Raw genomic sequence first — 13,926 nt, 5'->3', positions numbered from 1 at the left:
CTGCCACCACCATGCTTAACAGTGGGGATGGTGTGTTGTGTTGATGTTCAGGGTTTGGTGTTCACCAAACACAGAATCTGCTGGCCAAAAATACTCTCATCAGACAAAAGAACTTTCTTGTGAGACTACTAGCACCAACTGACTAGACCTCGGTTGAATTAGATAAGTCACTTTAAAAGGGGTGAATATTTATGCATTCACTAATTTTAACAGATATATTTTTGTTAAATTGACATTACTTTGTAGAAATCTGATTTTGCTTTGATATTAAACTTTTTTTTTTTGCCCAAAAAAATCCAAATTATACTGACCATTATTAATTTATGAAAACAATGAAAGGGTAAAACATCCAAGGGGGTGAATTCTTTTAATAGGCACTGTAATTTATCACTGAGATCACACTGCTGATACCAAACAGGAAAACCAGGTCCCTTGTCATCCATCTTTTAATAATGTCACTTTGAGATATTTAAGGTATAACTTAAGACTACACTTAAACTATCTCCGCTGGTGCAACACCTTAAATATAAGCAGAACGTAAACTCCAAGTAAGAACTTACATTCAGACCAGGCTATGTTTAAACTAACGCATCGTTGGTCCAATGGTTCTGGTATCAATGGGAGACACACCTGAAACCTCGGCACACATTAACACAACATTACTGGTAAAATCATCAGTTTAAAAGGAAAAAAAGAGCCACAACTGTAAAAGACTTAAACCAAACCTCTCAACACTTCCTAATATTAAGATCCAACAAAGCAAAGATAACAAAGAGACGACTCTTCAGTCATTTTTCATTTAAATGAAAGTCACCACAATCTAACAGTTAGGATCTGTGAGGATGTGACTGAACAAAGCTGAAACCAAGCACTGACTGAATGATTATTACACTCCTTTGTTAAAAGGGAACTAGAAATTAGAAAATCAAGCACAACAGTCTCAGGAGTCTGTTTTAGGGAGGGGAATAAAAACAAACAATTATTTCTCATTCCATACAAGAGACAATTAACATTGTGGTATGAGCTTAATACATATTTATATCCTTCCTCCTGAGATGTTGTAGTTTATGTTAATTTGAATAAATTAAACTTATTCAGTTAAGTACAATATGGAAGTTTTGGATACTTAGACAAAAAATAGAGTAAATTAAAAGATATGTGGTTGTCACTATGCTATATCTGTAATATTTCCCTCTACAGCAGAGTAAGAAGTGTTATCAGGAGAGTCCAGGCTGATGAAAACACAGGGTCAATCACTACTAGACCTCTGAACAATCTCCTCCTCTCCATCTCTGCAGTTTGGACACTTTGCTCTAACAAGCAGAGCTGAGCCTGATTCCCCTGCTTGCCTCAGAGTTCAGAGGAAAGACCTGGTCACCAGGTCTCTCCTCAGTCCTTCTGACCGATCCCTCCATCCCTCAGCTCCATTATCCTCCCTGACCCGCTGTTCTCTTCATCAAACTCCCATCATGCATCACAGCAGCTGTGTCCCACAATCCATTAAAGTGCTGACCACAGCATGAGAAAAAGACTAAATAATTCTCAGATGTAATACTGTGCAGGTCTACATATCTGATTAACCCATGTGCTCTGTAAAGAAAACTCACTCATTTACTGTGGAGAACAAACTTTGTAAAATCAGTTAAAATGCAATTAAAGTATGATAGAACATTTTTATTCTTATTTCCTTTACCGAGGGGTGGTTATTGAATGTATGCCATGATTTTTGTCAGTTAAATTAAAGAATGAACCCTTTGGATCCCCATGGTTTTTTCAGAAATCTACATCTTAGTGTGTAAAAACACACAAAATTGAATATTCTGATAACTTTTTTTTTCTTTGAAGCATGTCTACATATGTATGAACAAAAATCTCTCTATCTCAGCCTTGTTTACTTTTGTTTACCTTGTAATTGGCTGCGCTGGGAATTGCTTTGGAAAAGTGGAGTATGTTGGGATCATCAAAGAGGTCACAGGGTTCGTGTTAATAAATGTAATGTATTAAAGCAGTTTGGGGGACTCTGATCTCTGAACTTCAAAGTCACATGAACAGCACTCAAAAATGTTGTTTGGGGTAAACTATTTCTCTGAGTGTCATACTAATACAATTGCATTGAGGAAAAATCTTTTTTTGCCTGTAGTTTTGAGAAAAATGATTTTATATTGGGAGTCAATGGAAAAAAAATTGCTGTACATGAGTGCAAAAATTGTCTGACAGCTAAAAAAAAAACTAATTTCAATTAAAATCACACAATCTCCTCAAATATCCTGACAGCAGACTAGGCACAGCCAAAGTCATTTTAAAAATAAATCTAAAAAATACAAAAAAATGTCTTAACTGTAAGTGTTGGACTGTTTGGCATTCAAACTCCATGATTTTTCTCCTCTGTGCATATCAGGTATAGTTCAGGGTTCAATATTGGATTTATTATCCGTGTAAAGGGCAATTTGCTTTGCAGACATCCATGAAACAAAACATTAATCCCCAATCCATCCAGTGGGCTGACAAATAAATACAGAGAATAACAATAAATAGGGACATTGTGTTTCGAAGAATAAAAATGACAAAAAGTACCATGAAACAAGCTCACAACTATTCAATCATTAATAAAGCAAAAGGCAGCCAGGGTAAAAGTGTTTAAGGGTGTTTTCACACCTGAAAGTCTGGACCAAGGTCCGTACCAAGGTCTGTGTTTTTGTTACATTGTATACATTTGGTTCAGTCTATTTGGATTTCACACTGTCATTATTGCAAACGGACTAACAGACTTTACATGACGAACCTACGTGATATCGTCATCAACTATGTGGTTTGCGTGTCTCTGTAGTTTACATTGATTGGCCATTTGGCTGGCGGGCGTCTGATGTCAACACGTTGAATAACACGCGCCTTGAATGTTGTAAACAATGAATGAAATCGTCATTCCCATTATCATATTATTGTTGATTTTCTACTACCAAAAGCAACAACTTGAAGAGCTGTACAAAAGGCTGGTCTGACTTCATCTTATGAGTTTAATCATTAGACAACAACTTTATTGTCGTCGGCAGGAAAGGAGAAGAAAGTATGCAATCCTGTGAGCTATTGCAACACCGACTCGGGAGAGAAGTTATGTGTTGTACAACTCTTGAAAAGATGAGCTGTCAATAGGGAGGTATAACTTTATCTACAATTTTATGAAATTTTCCGTGCTTGGACAATCTCCATTTAACATAATAATGGACACTTCTACTCCTTGTGTAACGTAAAGCAGCTACTGTAAGCCCACCCTGTCCAGGCTGCTGCTTAATTTCAGTAGCGTGAGATTGTTGTGGGCTCTTCTGCAGCTCATTTTGTTATGGTGATGGATTTCCCTTGCCGGTAGTCATGTCGTAACTTCCTGTCATTGATACAAAGGTCCGAACCTTTCAAAATAATACTTCCACACTGGGCATGAACCAAGACCGTGGTTCGGTTTGGTCCGGACCGAGACCACCTCTTTTGGTCGGACCAAGGTCCAGCTGTTTGGTCCGGACCACAGTCCAGGGTAGGTTTCACACCTATCATTTTGGTTCGGACCAAACAACGTAGGTGTGAAAGCCCCCTAAGTCTCTGTCCTGCAAGCTGGTACGCTGAATCTGCAGCAGGATGGAAACAAATTAAATCAATATGTATCTATATATATGAAAGTCAAAGAAGATAACTGTTTTGACTAAAAGTAAAGACCAGAATGAAAGACTTTTTACTGATTTAAACTGGGCAGCAAGAGTGAGGGCACTTACTCTTGCTGCTCACTGAGCTAGATGAGGCAATCATTAAACTCACCTGCAGAGTCAGGTGTGTGGCTGATTAGTCTTGATTAGGACCAGGTGTGGGAAGCTTGGTGCTCTGTGCTGACTCATTATCTCACCATCAATGAAAAGGACAGCATCTCTCTGTGCTTGTTGTGGGTTTAATGAGTAAATGTCTGCTTGGGCTTTTCCTGAACTCTGTTGTGTGAATGTTTGAAGAGTTACCAGTTGACCTTCTAGGAAAGTGGTTTCCAACCTTTATTTTCTTAGAGCCCCCCTACTTGTACGTAAGGAAACCTAAGCCCCACCCCATGGAAAATCAACATCAATCTTAAAGACCCTGTAAAGTGAAATCCAAAGTTTTTGTCTTAACACACTAGATATGTTGGAACATGTTTTTGTAAACATGTGAAAACACTGAGATCTACATGTGACTGAATTCTGGATTTGGACTGTTAGAAAGTTTTTCACCCCTTTCCTGGCTTGGTTTCATGTGGGCAGGGCCAATAGGTGGGCTGATGATGTCACAAGCCCACAGTAGGGAATGACCCCACCCCTCTAACACTACAATATAAAATCACAGAGCAGTTAGTCTCAGTTCAGTCTGTTGTTAGCTGATGTCACTGCCTTAATTGAAAGATAACAGTCACTTAAATGCTGATTTTTGTTCATTGTGAAGTGAATTTGCCAAAATCTATCGTCCACAGTGGTCTATGGATCATTTAAAGAATCAAAATGGAGATTTGAGCCAGAAAACAGACTTTGACTCTTCTCTGGCACAGAACCAGGCAGCTGCACTCTGTTCATAAATTAAATCCGAGAGGATCGTATTTCTCCTGAGTGGGCCCACACCATCCTGGAGCAGATTTTACTGCCTCATTTTCACTTCATTTCATGATTTTGAAGCACAATTTTATAAACTTAGAGATGTTTTATTTGACTGGAATTTGCTTTAGTGGTTCAGAGACATGTACACACATTTAACTGCCATGTTTCTAATAACAGCATTCACTGCAGCACTAAATTGCAATATTGTGTTAGACCGTAAAATAATTTCACAGCATAACTCAACACCAACAGATCATGAAAATCAGTATGTGTTAGCGGGAAATTGAAATCCAACCCAGGCAGAGAAGCCTTTTACCATTTGGCCAGGCACAGACAGATACAGAGAATTTGGCTTAAATGTGGATAGTGATGGTAATAATGGCTTTCCTCTGAGAAATAAACTCAAAGATGACAGCAAACTGAAAGATTGAGATGCAGAGCAAGACAAACCCATCCATCATATCGACTTCTATCATTGCCTTTGACAGACAGTTCAGTTTTTCATTCAAGAAAGTCTCCTTCTCCAGCTCTGCCAAAAGCTCCTGGTCTAAAATTGACCAGGAGTGGTAGAAAGTTAACAAAAGTCCATGTTCCCTTCAAATTTACACTTACTGTGTAGAAGTATGTTTCCTCCATGAAAATGTGTTGACAGCTAAATGTGGACAGGATTTGTTCTGGACTTTGTTCATAACGATGCTGAATGCAGTTTGAGACCTGAAAATCTTCTGGGACCCACCATAACATGAGACTTACAGTACCATGAAAAGTATTTGCCTCCTTTTTTTGCATATTTTATCACACTCAAATGTTTCGGATCATCAACCAGAGTTTAATATCTCACAAAACAAAAACAAAAAAAAAAAAAACAAATAAATACGAAATGCCATTTCTAAATGATGATTTTATTAAACAAGGGGGAAAAAAATCCAAACCTATCTGGCCTTATGTGAAAAAAGTAATTGCCCCCTGAATCTAATAACTGGTTGTGCCACCCTTGGCAGCGAGAACTGAAATCAAGTGTTTGTGATAACTGGTGATGAGTCTTTGAGATTGCTGTGGAGGAATATTGTCCCACTCTTCTTCGCAGAATTAACTTAGCCATATTGGAGGGTTTTTCATCATCAACTGCCCATTTAAGGTCACACCGCAGCATCTCAATTGGATTTAAGTGAATCGTATTTCTCCTGAGTGGGCATGGCTTCATCTCATTCGACAGAAATGCCCACACCATCCTGGAACAGATATTTCTGCCTTATTTTTCATGATTTTGAAGCTTAATTTCATACATAAAGATGTTTCATAAAGATGTTTTATTTGATTGAAATTTCACACTGAGCACGTGTGACAGACTTGAGGGTCTGGAGATGTCATGGAGGAATGTTCTGCCATCTGCAACATTCTCCAGCGTGACTGGTTTGGCAGTAGGTCAGTGATAGTCTGGGGAGGCATATCCTTGGAGGGCCGCACAGACCTCTACATGCTAGCTAGAGGTACCCTGATAGGATGAGGCCTTCAGACCATATGCTGGTGCAGTGGGCCTTGTGTTCCTTCTGATGCATGACAGTGCTCTGTCTCATTTGGCTGGAGTGTGCCAGCAGTTCCTGCACGAGGAAGGCATTGATGCAGCACCTCTGTGACATCATGTCTCGCCCCATCCACCACCACGCCTCATTTTGAGTTGCCTTAAGGAATTTCCCAGAAGTTGGATCAGCCTGTAACCTGATTATTCCACTTTTATTTTGGGTATGATTCTGAATCCAGTCCTCCATGGGTTAATGATTTTGGTTTCCAATGATCATTCTTATGTTATTTTGTTCTCAACACATTTCACTATGTAATGAATAAAGATTTTCAACTGGAATATTTCATTCACCCAGATCTGGGATGTGTTATGAACACAGGTGTGTTTCCTTTATTTTTTGAGCAGTGTATTTTGGCTGTATATTTTATTTTTGACTAGATGCCAATAATGCACAGCTAAAAAAAGCCCCTGAAAAGAAACATCTTGTAACAGCATCTTAAATGAGACGTTGGGGGTTTTGAAATGTCCCATTATTTAAGCTGGTAATCTGGAGCTCATCCCACGGTGTATGCATAGAGAAGAAGGACACAGTATTTGACTATTTGGGACAACACATGTAAAACAGTTCAGTTTTGTGCATGCCAAAACACATGCTGCTCTATAACAGAACAGCACAATGCAAACTTAGGTATAGTTCATTTCAAACCAAACAGTATAAACTTCAGCTGGGCTGTAATCGGTTTAATTCTCCCCACACTATCCACAGGACCAAATCTGCTTAAAGACTCACTCCCAAGTGTATTACTGTGTGGGGTTGCTCCAGCATCTGGAAGCAAAAGTATGGTGCAAGAGTAAGTAACTTAGCTGAAAACACAGGAGACTGAAAGACTGGTTTATCCCACAAGATGAAGCAGTCAGTGTGACTCTGAGCCCCTCTGAGCACAGGAGGGGAGTCCACACAGAGCTCTGCATGAGGTTAGATATACACTGAGAGACACGCTGGGGCGATTAGGCACAGAGGAGTCTTAAAGAAAGTGAGTAATAACCATGAACTATACTGCAGCAGGAGGATTAACAGTCCTTTACTTGAATTGTTGGAGGGCTTTTTGTTTGCCTTTCACCGTTTATGAATGAGCTCCTCTTGATTTGGTTTACAGTTGTGGGTTTTTCAAATGCTAATGTTCTATACAGATGGCAAAGGTAATTTCAAGGTCTATGTCCTGTGTCCAAAGTAAGAATTGGAAAGTAAAATGAGGAGCTTTAAAAGCTTAGTTGACAACTTCATGTAGTTTTGTTTTTAACCAGCATGCAATTGGTGCAGTTAAAGAAAGGAACTCAGTTCAGTACAGCATTAAAATATATATTGGTATTAGTCTTGTAAAAGTCAGTTTAAAAAAAAGAATAAAACAATGACTTCTTGGTGATTATCACAATTTAAAGTAGAAAAGAATTCCACTGAGCAGCAAGAAAGCTTCTCACAAAGATTGGAAAGCCCTATCTGGACTGAAAAATGGGTGTGCAACTCTGAAAAACTCTGAGAAAAATGTGAGGCCGAAACAGGTTTCAGAAATGTCTTAATAGTACCATCCTTCACACCTTTATGAAACACTGTCAAAAGGCAGTTGGACCTACATTTATGACATTTTGTGTGCGAGTCTAGAGAATATGAGTGCATGGATGACTTTTTCCAAGGTCTGACTGGGTGAGTATTGATTTTATTTTTGCGATGGTTTAAATTTGGAAAAAAACATGACTAGACAACTTTATTGATATGGGTAGTGAATGTGAGGTCTTTTAAAGCAGCTAGGCTTCCAGGGTCTTTAGGTCACAGGGGCAGGTATATCTGTGTGGTCTGTGTAGCAGTGAAAGGAGACTTTATGATTCTGAATTAGTCGGTCAAGTGGGGGCAGCATATAAATAGAAAATAAAATCGGACCTAACGCCAAACCTCACGGTACACCACAGGTAAGAAGAGGTAGAGGAGAAGTGGTTACCTATGGTGACTGCAAAGGTTTGCTCTTAAAGAGAGGAATAAAACCAGCTGAGTGCCGTGTCCCTGATGGCCATCCAGTCTCTAAGTTGATCTATTAAAATGTGTCAGATATGTTGGAAAACTCAAAACAGAGGACCCAAAATGCAGATAAAAAAGGATTTAATTAAACAAACTAAAGTCCAAGGAAAAGCAACTGAGGATCAAGAGGGAAAAAGCCATTAACCAAAAATTACTTAAAGCATAGTCCAACAAGGAAAAAATACATGGGAGGCACGAGGAGTAACACTGGGAGAAACACAGAAGATGACAACAGACAATCCGACAAAGGACAGGGAGAAACACAGAACTTAAATACACAGGGAGTGACTGAACAATGGGAGACAGGTGTGGATAATGAGACTCAGGTGAAACTAGTGAGGGTAATCACAGAGGAGGGAAACTAGAGCAGGAAGCAAAACTGGATGACACACACAAGGGAAGGCAACTACAAAACAAAACAGGAAACCTCACAAGCACAAGGACACTGGACAAGGAGGAAAATCAAACCTGAGACACTAGGAGGGAGCAAATACAAACACAGGGAGAAAACTAAACAAGGAACACAAGAAGTTAAACTAAACATGAAACAAGAAATTAACTAGACATGAAACAGAGAATAAACTAAATAAAACTAAATACTAGAAACAGGGAATTAACAAAACATGAAACACAGGGAACACTGAACATGAAAATATACAATAAACACAGGAAAAACACAAGAAAACAGAACATAGATTATGACAAAATGTTGTGATCAAAAGTATCAAATGCTGCACTGAGATCTAAAAGAATTAAAATGGCTCCCTGTCCTCTATCTGCTGCTAAAAATAAATCATTGGTCACCTTAAAGACCCTGTAAAGTGAAAATATCAGTATTTAGGTTTGTTGTATGACAGGTCGCTGTGTCATGAACCCCTAGGTCACATTTCAGTGAAATAAAACATCTCTAAGTTTATAAAATTAAGCTTCAAAATCATGAAAAATGAGGCAGTAAAATGTGATCCAGGGTGGTGTGGGTGTGTCTGTTGAATGAGCTGAATCCATGCCCACACAGGAAAAACATGATCTCAGATTTGAAAAATGCTACAATCTGAACTGTGGAAAGCACTCACGCCATTAGCCTCTTGAACTTTGTTGACCTCAGAAGAAGAGACAAAGTCCGTTTTCTGGCTCAAAACTCTGTTATGGTGCTTTAAATGATCCATAGACCACTGTGGCTGATAGTTGACAAATTTATGTCACAGCGAACAAAAAATCAGCATTTAACCTACTGTTAACTTTCAGTAAAGACAGTGAAATCAGCTAACAGACTGTACTGAGATGAACTGCTCTGTGATTTTATATTGTAGTGTTAGAGGGGCGCGGTCATGCTCCACTGTGGGCTCATGACATCATTAGCCCACATATTGGCACCACCCAAACTAAAACCCAGCCAGAAAAGAGGTGAAAAACTTTCCAACAGTCTCAATCCAAAATTCACTCACATGTAGATCTCAGTGTTTTCACATGTTGCTGTTTAGACAAAAACTTTAGATTTCACTTTACACTTTAAAGTCACTAGTTGCATGCAGATCACTGTCTACTAAACTTAAAAACCAACAATAACTGCAACAATGTCACTCTACTTATTCAAGTGGTGTGGTAATGCCATTTGATTCCACTGAGAAATATAAGATCATGTAAGAGTTGACTGTAAATTAAGAGTAAGACAGGAGGGATAAGTTGAGACAAAGTAAAAAAAACGACAACCCAGATTTAAAAAGACAACGTTAGAGAGAGAGCTCATTGTTCAACATTCAGTGTTACACCTCTTCAGTGAGCCTCCTTAACATGCTGAGAAGTGACAACAATCACTTGGTTTAGAGACTAATCCGTCTTAAATGCTGATCCAGGATTATGATTGATTAAAAACACTGCTCCTTTTGTTGCTCCTGTCTGATGAATCAGAATCCAATACAGGCAGAAGATGTGACCAGGAATTAATCACATTCCACCTCTTTGTTTATCATCAAAGTGCCTCCTCTCTTCCTGTATCATCTCATTATCCATGCCGAGTACCAAGACAGAGGAGGAACTCACAAAACAATCACAGCAAAGGATCTGGAGATTAGCAGATAAATTATTTACTGACGTCTCTGTCAAATAGAAATAAAAAAAAAAATAATAATCTGGCAGGTTTTCTCTATTTTTTTCCATTTGCCACAGCCTGATGCAGCTCCATTGAAAATCTGGCACATGGTATGAAGCAATTGCATGAGGTCTCTGGTCATCCAGTTATCAGTGGTGATCTGAACAATGTGTGCTGGTACAAAAGACCAATTTTCAATCTGGCACTTAATGTTACATGTCTCACTGACAGTAAAATATGCAGGTCACTATGTGAAACAGTTCTGATCCTTCCCTCACTTGATAAGAAAGTTGAATTTGAACAAAAGTCACATTTATTCCTCTCCTTGTTGGCACCTGATAAATATTAAAGGTTTTTCTCTTAACCCATCTCATTTTCATCAAGGGCCTCAAGCTGAGAGAGGAAAGAAATCTCCTTACTCAGTAATGATGGTACTAGGCAGATATTTAAGGGCAATAAAAAATAAAATAGACATCATAAAACATAACAAGTGGAATACAATGTCTAAGTTAATCGGAAGACTGGGTAAGATTTCAGTAGGACCTAATTACCAATAATTTTTTAAAGCAGTAAGTGTTTTTTTTTTTGTTTTTTTTTTTGAAGAAAAAGGAAAATTGAAGAAAGAAAACTTAAGAGTGCATCTGTTTAAGATATGTTGTTAGAAGAGCAGAGGGCCAGTGATTGTAAAGGTTTTATGAATTATGGATGCATATATGCATCAGTTTAACACTGGTATCAGCCAATATCAGCCATGTTGACAATATTATAGTAGTTTTCAGACATCAGTATCAGCCCTAATTTTCACAATCAGTGCATCTCTTTAACAAACAAATTGTCCTTTCTGACATCAAGCAGAGAAAGAGTCCAATTGCAAAGCTTACTGGTTCAAATAACCGAGTCACTCCAACAGAGATCTGGACATTTAAACAAGTCATTGAAAACATGCTGTAGTGTTGTGTTCTTCTCTAATGATGCTGTGACTTTTACAGTCGGGACACACAAAGTCGCTCCCACACCTACTCTGTAATTTAAGACATAATCAGTTCAGTATAGAGAGAAGCTTTACTTTAGCACAAAGCAATTATAAAGTCATTACTTCATTTAATAAAGCTGACTGAGATTGATTACATGGGAATTGGTTTACTTCTAGGTTGATTAAAACAGTTTTCACATCAGTTTGCAGTATAAATGTATCACTACAAAATGAATGTTTGATTGATAATCACTTGAAGTGTGTTTTTTACTCCAATGAACAGTGACTTGATTCTTTAGGGGTGGGACTCTTCAGTCATCAGTGTCAGAACAAATAAAGAATTTACATGAACATGTATGACATATAACTGATCTGTTGCAGACAACCTACTTCAAATTCAACAGATTTAGAAAATATGGTCTAATTGCTTTCATTCACTTTTGAACGATTTGCTTTGAGACTTGGTTAAATATGATGTTGAAGAGACAATTTATTCTTTCCAGTTTTCAGACTAATTTGAACAGGGATATTCTCTTCCTCCTTAAACATAATCTGCTTATATTTCCCAGAAGTCTCTGGTCTGATTATATCTGCAGTATAGTTGGCAGGTTTATTTCTAGAGCAAAAATACAGAGGAATACAAACTGTGTGGCCCTTGTTGTCGATCGGAATTTTTCAATATGTAGTTGCTGCAAAGATTTTAGTATTAAGAATGAGAAATTGATAAAAATGTAGTTTTTTCTTTGACCAGTGTGCAGTGTAAAACACCTGTTTCTGAGTGTGTCTGTGTGTAACCAAATCAGAGACACTAAAATCCACATAGAATAAAGGCAATTAACAAAATCCCAGAAATCCACATAATTTGTATTTTTTAATTCCAGTATAAATTCTGTGTTATGCATTTATTTTGAAGGCACGACTTCAAACTTTGTTGTTACTAATATCTGGCTGATTCATGCACACACGCATGTAACTGTGCAGACTTTCTCAATGCAATAACATGGCTATAGGGACCAAGAGAATAAGTTTACCTTAAAACAACACTTTTCAGTCACTCTACTCATGTGTCTTTGTAGTTTAGAGATTAAAAGACTCCCAAACCTCCTCAGTAAATGAAATTTATAAACATGACCTCTATGACCTCTCTGCCAATACCAACACACCAAAACAATTCCTAGCACAGCCAGTGACAAGGTAAACAAAAGTAAACAAGGCTGAGACAGAGATTTTTGTTTATACAGGTGCAGACATGCTTCAGAGTAAAAAGAAAAAAAAAGTCACCCATAATCAGAGATGAAATTGGTTTTGATATATAAAGAGAAAGCAATGTTCATGAATAATATTGCAACTAAAATCGGTTTGCTGGCTTTGCATTGAGACAGGTCAGCCAGTGAATATGATATCAGTTAAAAACACAGCTATTAGAATATTAATTTTTTGTGTTTTTTAACCATAAGTTGTAGATTTCTGAATATAACTGGAATCTCAAGTGTTAAATTTTTCAAATTTAACACTTGAGATGCCAGTCTGATTTTACAAAAATTGTTCTTAACAGTAAGAGAGGGATTTTTTCTTAACCTCTGTGGTATGCAATATGATGTGAGATGGAAAAAAATATTTGTGGTGATTTTTTTTCATGAAACAGACTAAATTAAGATAAACATTTTTGGAGGGTACTTTTTGGTTGCGTTGCCTTAAAGCAACACTGTCCCATAATGGCACAGGATGAACAAGAAGTGATATCATTTAAAATCTGAACAAAATTTGTTTTAAAGCCCATTGAAAATGCATAGTAGCTGCCACAGGATTCAATTCATGTTACTTAAAACTTTGAAAATGAATTGCAACCTGTTTAATATCCTTGTATGCTATCATACTTGGAATGTATTATGTGAGTGCATAAAGCCAAAAAGTGGTGTGTTGCCTACAGGCAACACTGTCCCATAGAGGGTTAACAGGGGATCAGGGTTAATTTGCTGACATTCAGAGGTGTGCTGAGCTACATCTTACAATAAAAAAACAGCAAAGCTGAAGTTAAAATATGAACATGGTGTTTGTAAGAGTTGTGTTTATTGCAAAGAGCCATGGCAGAGTGATGATGTGTGGAGCTCCTAATCCATTTGTTAGACTTAGTTAGTCAGACCACAAATATGGCAGAATTGAATCACTCCCAAAGTCCCTGAAAGAATTTGAATTAAAGATATATTTAATATTTATGCGTGTGAATGAATAAAGTGGGAGGCTGTAGATTCCCTGAGCAGAGAGCACTGGCAAGGTCAACAGAAACTAGACCACAACACAAGAGACTGTCAATCAAATTTGAGCAGAAAGAAATGGACTAATTAGACTGTTTTTACAGTAATTGAGGATTTTCATTACCCTATGAAAGAGTACAGTCGTCACTAATTATATTACACATTAAAAAAACAGCTTGGACCTGCTCATCAGATCTTCAAATAATCAGATGATAATGATCTGGAGGTCAGTAGGTTGTGACAAAACCTTTACAACCAGCAGATACTTAATTCCCTGCTTCTCTTCTGCCTTATTTTTCTTTTTTGTTCATTCAACTGACAAGTTAAGGAAATACATTTCAAAGCAAAAGCTTTTAAAGTCTGTTTCTAGTCAAAGCAGGCGAAGCTCGTTGTCCGCCTTGTTTAATAAGAATGAAGG

This window comes from Cheilinus undulatus, linkage group 14 (genome assembly GCF_018320785.1).
Source record: "Cheilinus undulatus linkage group 14, ASM1832078v1, whole genome shotgun sequence".
Lineage (NCBI taxonomy): Eukaryota > Metazoa > Chordata > Actinopteri > Labriformes > Labridae > Cheilinus > Cheilinus undulatus.
Note: the sequence above shows the minus strand (reverse complement) of the source record.